General features: G+C 36.2%; 1 long non-coding RNA gene across 1 annotated transcript in view; it reads right to left on the bottom strand.

Annotated features, from left to right (window-relative positions):
* Positions 1 to 1,037: 1,037 nt before the first annotated feature.
* LOC103151326 (uncharacterized) overlaps positions 1,038 to 8,040 on the bottom strand; it is a 48,873-nt gene continuing 41,870 nt past the window's right edge. Inside the window, exon 3 of the long non-coding RNA XR_477634.2 lies at positions 1,038 to 1,127. This is a non-coding gene — a long non-coding RNA (uncharacterized LOC103151326). The remainder of the gene's footprint in view (positions 1,128 to 8,040) is intronic.

The raw sequence follows: 8,040 nt of genomic DNA, 5'->3' as shown, positions 1-8,040 counted from the left end.
ATTTTTTTTTTATTCGCACAAAGCCCCTCATTAAGAGCTGGTTGGACAGCAGGCCTGGTGCCAAGGTGAACGCTGGTCAGCAGAGCTGGCCTGGCATACACATGCAGGTGCAGTTCTGCCTGTTTTAATTGACAACAGGAGAAGAAAGCCTCCGTGCCATGCATGACAGAACTGCACACTTTCCCTCCCTCTTACTTTGTCTCTTTCCCTGCTCTCCATTCTGATCTTAACCAGGTCGTGAGTCCATCTGACAACACATCAGCTTTGTTTCTCAATTTAAGCTAACTGTGCTCTCTTATTTTCTTACTCAACTCTCTCGCTTTGATGAGACAGGCCCATAAAATCAGCGGTATGTCTGTTCTGTACTTAAATTCTTCTAAGAGGTAGAGCAAGCATTGTGCAAGCTATGCATGGATTCAGTTGTGTTAAAATCACGTTCTTTATAATCAAGTAATCCTGGAGGGCAATAGAAAATGAATGTCTGCTAAAATGTCAATGTTGGTCTCATCTGACCAGAGTGTCATGTCTTTTCTGCGTGCATCACATGACAAGCCACAAACTGAACTTCCTATACCGTTCTCTTACTATTAGCGCTCTTCTTCCAGCTCTTACACAAAGAGAAGAGGTATGAGGTGTCCTACTAATAGCTTTGTCAAGATTTTCACCCACAGGAGTGATGGAGCTCTGAAGTGATACATTATTCTCTGGTTAGCACCTTGTCCAAGTTTAGGTAGACGATCATGTCTTAGTTTGATTGCTTTGTCGTACAAGTTTAATTTTTGGATGATGGGTGAATGTTGTTTCATGAGACTTTCAAAGCTTGAGATGTTTTTAGCTTTCACTGAGCAGTTGCATTCATTCATCTACCAGGTGGTCTCTGTTTACTTGTTTTCTTTCACTACTTTGTGTTGGTCTATCTCATAGAAGTCCAGAGTCCAGATTAAAACGCACTGAAATTTGTGGTTGTACTGCTGCAAAACATAGAAGAGCTTAAGCTGTATGAAGAACAAAACAAAGTAAATTGAACTTACCTTTTGCATTCATTCCTTTAGCTTGGTATGGCGACCAGTAGAGTGTAACCCTTTTCTCGTCCAATGACCACTGGAGACACGAACCTCCTTAAAGCTCTGCAAGGACAAACAAATATAGGAAATGGATGGATGAGTGAACCTAATTCTGTATGCTGTTCAGTGTCTGAAGAGTTAGTGAATTCTCACCAACACAGAACCTTTTGTATGGCGTGCACAGGCTGTGAACTGAAATGTTGCCCACAGGACAGAGTAAAGACAAATCGCACTTTATAACTGTAGAATTCTTCTTTTACATTTGTTTTGAAGGACCTATTCAGGTGATGAAGCTAGAGGTTAAAAGTGTTCCATCTGAACCATCAGGATGAAATTAAAAAGATGTAATAGGAAGAAGCATTTTATGAAACACAACTCCCTGACCCTTCAAAAGAACCCATCTCAGCACATTGAATCTTTTCTTTGGTCTCAGTGGCAGACAAATTTGATTAGAATCTTTAGAAAGGCTTTCCGTTCGTCTCACATTTGGTCCTATTAATTAAAAACGGTATTTTGACACTTCTCAATAGTACAAAATGAGGAAAGCATTTAGATAAAATGTGCTGCAAAGTGTTTTTTTTTTCCCCCTCTCTTTTTTGTTAGCATCAAAGATCCAACATGATGACCCGCCCCAATCCCCTATCCTTTCAGTCTTTTCAATAATTCATGAATTTTGCTGAAATCATTTCAGGGAAACAGCTTCTCAATTAAAGGAGTGCCAAGCAGTTATTGACAGCAAAGTGCACCTTCTGGAAACAAGTGTCAACAAAACGTCTCTGTTTCATCTTGAAACAGACATTAATTAGAGACTCAGTCTGCAATTTTGCAGATGTCATGTGGTAAAAAAAAAGAGAGAGAAAGAGGAGGAGATGCTGAGAACCCCATTAAAAGATAAAGAAATGCACATCATGTGAGAAATTGAAAGTTGTGTGACAGAAAGGTGCAGTATATTCTAAGGCAATCTAGGATTCAAGTCAAAATTGTCTTTCAGTTTCAGTTCTTTTGTTTTGGTTTTTTACCAATAATATATCACAACACATACATATTCAAGTAACATAAGAAGACAAACAGACTTAATTTATATCTATAAACATATATTTACTGGCCAGTTTATCAACTGAATCTCTTCAAATGCATTTTTACACAATTAGCAAAGTAAGCAATTTAACTGCATCAGCTCACTGAATCCAGCTCTCTGCTTGACAGCAACAAAACAATTGAATTGGTGACTAAAAAACGAATAGAAAATCAACAATTAAAAACGTACTTGTTATAACCAAGGCTTTCCAAATACCATATCTGAATTATCAGTGTGACAAACCTTAAGGTAGACGGGCTACAGTAGTAAAACATACAGGGTACCACCCTTACCATGACATTCTGTTGTTCTCAGTGGTAATTTTGCAGGATTACTTTGCCACATACACATTGTTGCTGTAAATGTCCCCTTCTGGTCTTCAGTGACATTGTATTCTGATCTGATGCCCAAGTAAGTAAAATTTCACAAGTTTTATGAATATGAAATGAGTTCACTGTATTTCTAGACCTCCACAATGATCTCAATCCAATAAACCACTTCGGGACGTGACAGATTAGGACATCTGAATCATAGATGCACAGCTGACAAACAGTTTGTGACAATGCCCTGATCACGATGGAGGGTTAGGTCAGTGACTCATGAGATCTTAATGCCCCTATTTGTGGAATCACTATATACGACCACAATTTATCAGACGGATACTACGGTAATATTAATCCATTATCCGAACCAGAGAAGCCTTTTGGACTAGAGGTGAAACATCTTCAAAAAAACACAAGAAGTCTAGAGGCTTTCTAATCCAACACTTAACATTTTCTGGAAAATGTTTTATGCAAGTTGTTAAATCTATGACATTAAGAATTAAGGCACTTGCAAAGGCTGAATGGAATTCAACTTTGCACTAGAAGGGCATACAAAGTGGGTGGTTATGCAGTCGTTTAACAAAAACCTAAAAGTAAAGTCAGAAATTGCTAGGAACAGTATAAGTCGTACAATATTTAGGTCTAAAATGTTTATATATGTTTTTTTTTTTTTTTTCAGAAAAAAGAACAAAACAAAACAAACAAAAAAAAACTGCAAAAGTTTTACCTCCAAATAAATCATTTTGAAAATCTGAGTTTAATATTCTAGCCATTTCATTTAAAGAAATGGTGACTATATAAATAACTGGTCCTTTGAGTTGACTTTCTCAATTAAAATTACTGTACTTAACATTTGCACAAAAAAACTGAAAAACAAACCTCATTAACCTCATTAATAAGCTGTTTCTTTAGAGTTCTATCTTATATAATAGTTAACATCAAGTACTGTAAATTAGATATTTATATTTTTCAGCCATTAGACTGACAAAGAACAGTTTGCATGGCAGAGGTACAAGTACAAAGTAAAAAACAAAAAAAAACAAAAACAAACTGTCCATTAATGGTTTACTTAAGATAACAGAACTAAAGTAGAAAGCTGTTGGATATTCCCAGTGCATTACTTTTGCATGGAATAATTAGAATATGATATGAAATATACACAGAAAATCTGTTCTGAAAATGGTACTTTAAAATGCCACTAAAATGAAAACAATCTTGGAGCAAAACCCATGACAAGTCACCGCTGTTTATGAACATTTTAATTCCCCTTAAATCATATTTCTTCATCTAGCCCATTGTGCATTCGTTGCTTAAGCCGAAGTAAATTGTTCAGATTAATTTTCTTCTGTCAATAAAGCTTCAATTAACTTTAGTAATAAAACTGTTTTCATGTGGATCAAAAATCCTTGAACAAGTTTGATCATTTTTGCATCGTGTGTGGGTGTGAGGCCTTTTTTTTTTTTTTTTTTTTCCCTTCCCAGATTGTCAGGTGTATGCGTGTGGGAGGATGACAGCATTCAGAGTAAATACCAAATGTTTTTGTTTTTAATAACAGTGACGGATCTCCTTCACCCGCAGTTCACTCATATTTTATTTCCAGTTATTTGGCATCGGCAGACACAAGCTGAACATACCCGAGCAGTTTCACTGTCAGCTATTTTTCACCTTTATTCGAGACAAAATTGTCTGCAGAAAGCTCAGTTATGATATACCATGTAACACATTTTATAAATCACCACTGACGGGGAAAAACCTCTCCTCTCCGTATTGATCATGCTTCACATCTGGCCATGGCTTCACCGAAAAGTATTCATACTTTTAACAGGATTAACATTTTGAAGAAAAAATTTTTTTTTTTCCCCATCTTCTGAAAATTTTAATTTTTGGAGATGCAAGGTTTTTGTGTGACAGCAAAAATAAAAAAAATCTATGAAATGCAATGAGATGAATAATATTCAGAGTAACCAATCTCTTTAATAAGCAGCTAAAATCTACTCTGATAGTAAACCTTCGAATTGCTAATCCATCTGCTCAGCCTCAGCTGCCTCTTTAAAACACTAAAAATACCCAGATTTGGTTTGGATTGAGATCAGGCTCAATGTCACGTCCTTATATTTGCAATTTCTGAAAAAGATAACTTTACAGGCACAAATATTGGTCTGGTTATTCCTGCAAATAGATGTCTTGAAATACTCAGCTTAATTTAGAAGTGCTATTTTAAACAATAAGGTGTGCTACGGGTTACACAAACGTCTCACTCATACTGTGTAATTATTTGCTCTACCTTGTCGAGAACTCGGTGAGACAAAAGTGTTTGATCATTCAATTCTGGGCAAGCAATAGCCTTTGGTGTGTACACTTACCTCTCACAGACTTTCAATCAGTCTGAGAGAGCAATGGTGGCTCAATCTGCAACCTTGGCAAGCTCAAATCTCACACGTTTGCTCAACCTCAGACAGGCTCTCTTAACATTAACTGTGAATGATCTTCCAATTTGTGATATTCGGGAACAAACGAAAACCACTGAGTGGCCCTTTATTCCAAAACGTGGGAACAAAGTCACTACTGTGGGCAGTTCTTTTGCTGTGAACCAACACACTCCTTTGCATCTTGACTGACTAAGACAGATGGTATAAACTATCACAAGGCAACATCTCAGTTGTCCACAGAGCTTTCATGTGAGTGTCCAGTACACGACGATCATGCGTTTTTTTTTTTTTTTTTTTGTTTTTTAAAGAAGAGGGTAGAGACTCAAATGAATACAATGACTACTTTGAGTTAAAGAACATTTAGTGTAATCTGGATGCACTGGCCTGATATCAAAAACAGTAAAGCCAAAAAAGTGTCTCAGTCAAGTCCAAGTCTTTTTTCTTGGCTGATGTCTGGAGATGTTACTTCAATATTTTTAATAACGGTTTTAATAACTTAGAAAGATCACCACCAGGAGGTGGCAGAGCAACCTGCTCATGTCACTCCACACATGAATTTAGTTCCGAATTTTTAAGTCGTCAAAAATAAATATGAATTAAATAACCTTATTTGTGTGAGGCAACTGTGGAACTTGCATTTTGGGGGGAACCAATGTCAAGCCGTTATTTAATTTTTGTTAAGTCTTTCCCCTACAGATCAAAAAAACTATTAGCATTAATAACTGCATAGAGCCTTGTTCCAGAATTTCTGAGCTAAGCCTTTAAGACTTTTATTGATTTAGGCTGAAGATTAGATTTTTTTGCACAATGTAATCATGATTACAGCCCTTAGAGAACACCATCCAGTCACTGTGCATCGATTTCACCTGGCGTGTGTTTCAAATTCAGAATACCGGAAATGTTGAAGTAGCTTTGATTGCCTTATTAGCCGTGTTTCTTTGACTTTCCAGCACAGCTTCAATGCTCGCATTTTGTGGTTCCCTGTTTCACACGATCACACTAATCCAACTGACACTCACAGTTCAGCTTGAGGCAGTGAAGTTGTGGCATCAAACAAAAATGACAGCAGATTGTCTTAATTGTAAATATGATGAAAGAAATGTTCCTGTCAGACCCTTTAATGTACACCTCAGTGTTCAGCAGTAATTTTTAGATAGCTCACTTTAACAAGATTAAGGGCTCTTAAGAGATGTGACAAACCTAAAGTTAGAGGATGCTGTGCATATGCGATTGCGATGCATGAGTGCCAATAACATCTTAGCACGGGGGGTTGCTTTGCCATCTGCAGCTTGCTCATAAGTCATGTTTGGAAAAAAAGCTTCAGTAAAACCAAATTGAAATTTCTCAAAATAACAAATATATATATATAAAAAAAGCAGACTCTGCATTTCAAAGGTCAGGGGAACATATGGATTTTTCATCTGCTTTCTCCATCAATAGCTCTAATTACACATCGCAGAGAAAATCAACAACCAATTTGAGTCGGTTTGTAAGGTTTTGTTCTAATGGCAGAAAATGTTGAGATGGGCTCATAAAATCGCCAGGAAGTGAATTAATTAACATCCCCGAAGGAGGTTTGAACTGAAGTTTAAGTGAAAAATACACACCTACACACACGGAGGTTGTCATCTGGACACTGGCAGATGTTGATTTAAACACATATTTCTTGTAACTTTTTTGTATAATTAAAGCAAAAAATAAAAAAATACTTTCACAAAGATTTTCCCTAACTAAATTATCTTGTCGCTCTTTCTTGTTGGTTGGCGCTTTATAAGTAGTTATACACCAGTGCAAATTTCTTCTGACGGAAATAAGAATTTAAGATACAGAAAGCTTTCTGAAACATAGCAGATCTAAATGTAGCTGTCCCTCTGATGCTGGTTGAAAGTTGAGTCTCCGAGTCACCTCATTTCCTTTCAAGGATATTGCAGGACGTAAAGGAGTACTGAAATGCATCTGAATATATTTAGTGTCTATGCACATATTTCTGATTTTGGTTATTTAGGGTTATTGAACAATATTTTGAATACAACTTATTCTTAAAGAGTCTGGTTTTGAAATCAATGAGCTCCATAAAACTAGACAGCACATTAAAAAAAGCTAGAAGGGGAAGGAAGGGGGGGCGGAGGGAATTGCTTAGTTTCACCAAATTGAAGGTCTAACTAATGGGCTTCAAGTCTTTTTCAGTACAACATAATTTTTTTGTAAAATCATTTTCCTCTTCAGGATTGAAATGGATATGGTTGCTAACAAATAACTTCCAGATATTGATATTTCTGTTTATAGTAAATTTTTGTATCAAACATATCCAACTTCATAGTCTTTCTATATTAGACATACATCTTCCTCCAAATTTTCAGACCATCCTTTAAGCATATCAAATTGGGTTATTAATGCTCCACATGAACTGGACCAGCTGACCACCATCTTTGCTCCTCTGTATTTACTCCTGGATTGACTAAAACTCCCATTTTCAGAGACCGGACAAAAGTCCAGATCTGAACCAAAAGTAGTGTCCGGACTCTGCTGGTGTGAAAAAAAGCGACAGAATTGCAAAATTATTTAATTATTCATGAAACTAGTCTGCTGTTTTTCCAACAATCTAAGAGTCACTGCAGTGCAAAGATCTTCAGCAGGACAAGATGTGCATTCACTGAAGAATATTTAAATTCATGTGCTGAGCTTGTTCCGAAACAAATGATGAAGCTCTGTGAGAATACTGTAAATTGTTACAACAGACTTTGGATCCTCATTTAACACCTATGTTGCAGCAGAAAAGTCTGTCCATTAACTCTGGAGAACAAATAATTGACTGCTATTAAAACAAATAAACATTATTGGATAGAGCTACAATATACTCACAATTATTATAGATGTGCATTCAATTCAGTGTTTTGTTTTAGATTCAAATGTGAAAAAGGAATACTCCTTAACTTGTATGTTACTACACCGCATATATTTTTTATTTTTTATAAAGTGGTGTCTTTCTTGATTGTTAGCACATTTGAATAAAACCATTTTTTATTTATTCATTCATTTTTTTTTTTTTTTTTACTTTTAACCTAAAATAGAAATCAGTTTTGGGCCAGTAACATGACAGTTGAGACTCCCTGGGCTAAAAGGAAAAGGAGAGAATTGTAGCAGAG

The sequence above is a fragment of the Poecilia formosa genome, unplaced genomic scaffold (assembly GCF_000485575.1).
Source record: "Poecilia formosa unplaced genomic scaffold, Poecilia_formosa-5.1.2 Scaffold7, whole genome shotgun sequence".
NCBI classification, from domain to species: Eukaryota; Metazoa; Chordata; class Actinopteri; order Cyprinodontiformes; family Poeciliidae; genus Poecilia; species Poecilia formosa.
Note: the sequence above shows the minus strand (reverse complement) of the source record. Positions and strands in the feature narration are given on the sequence as shown.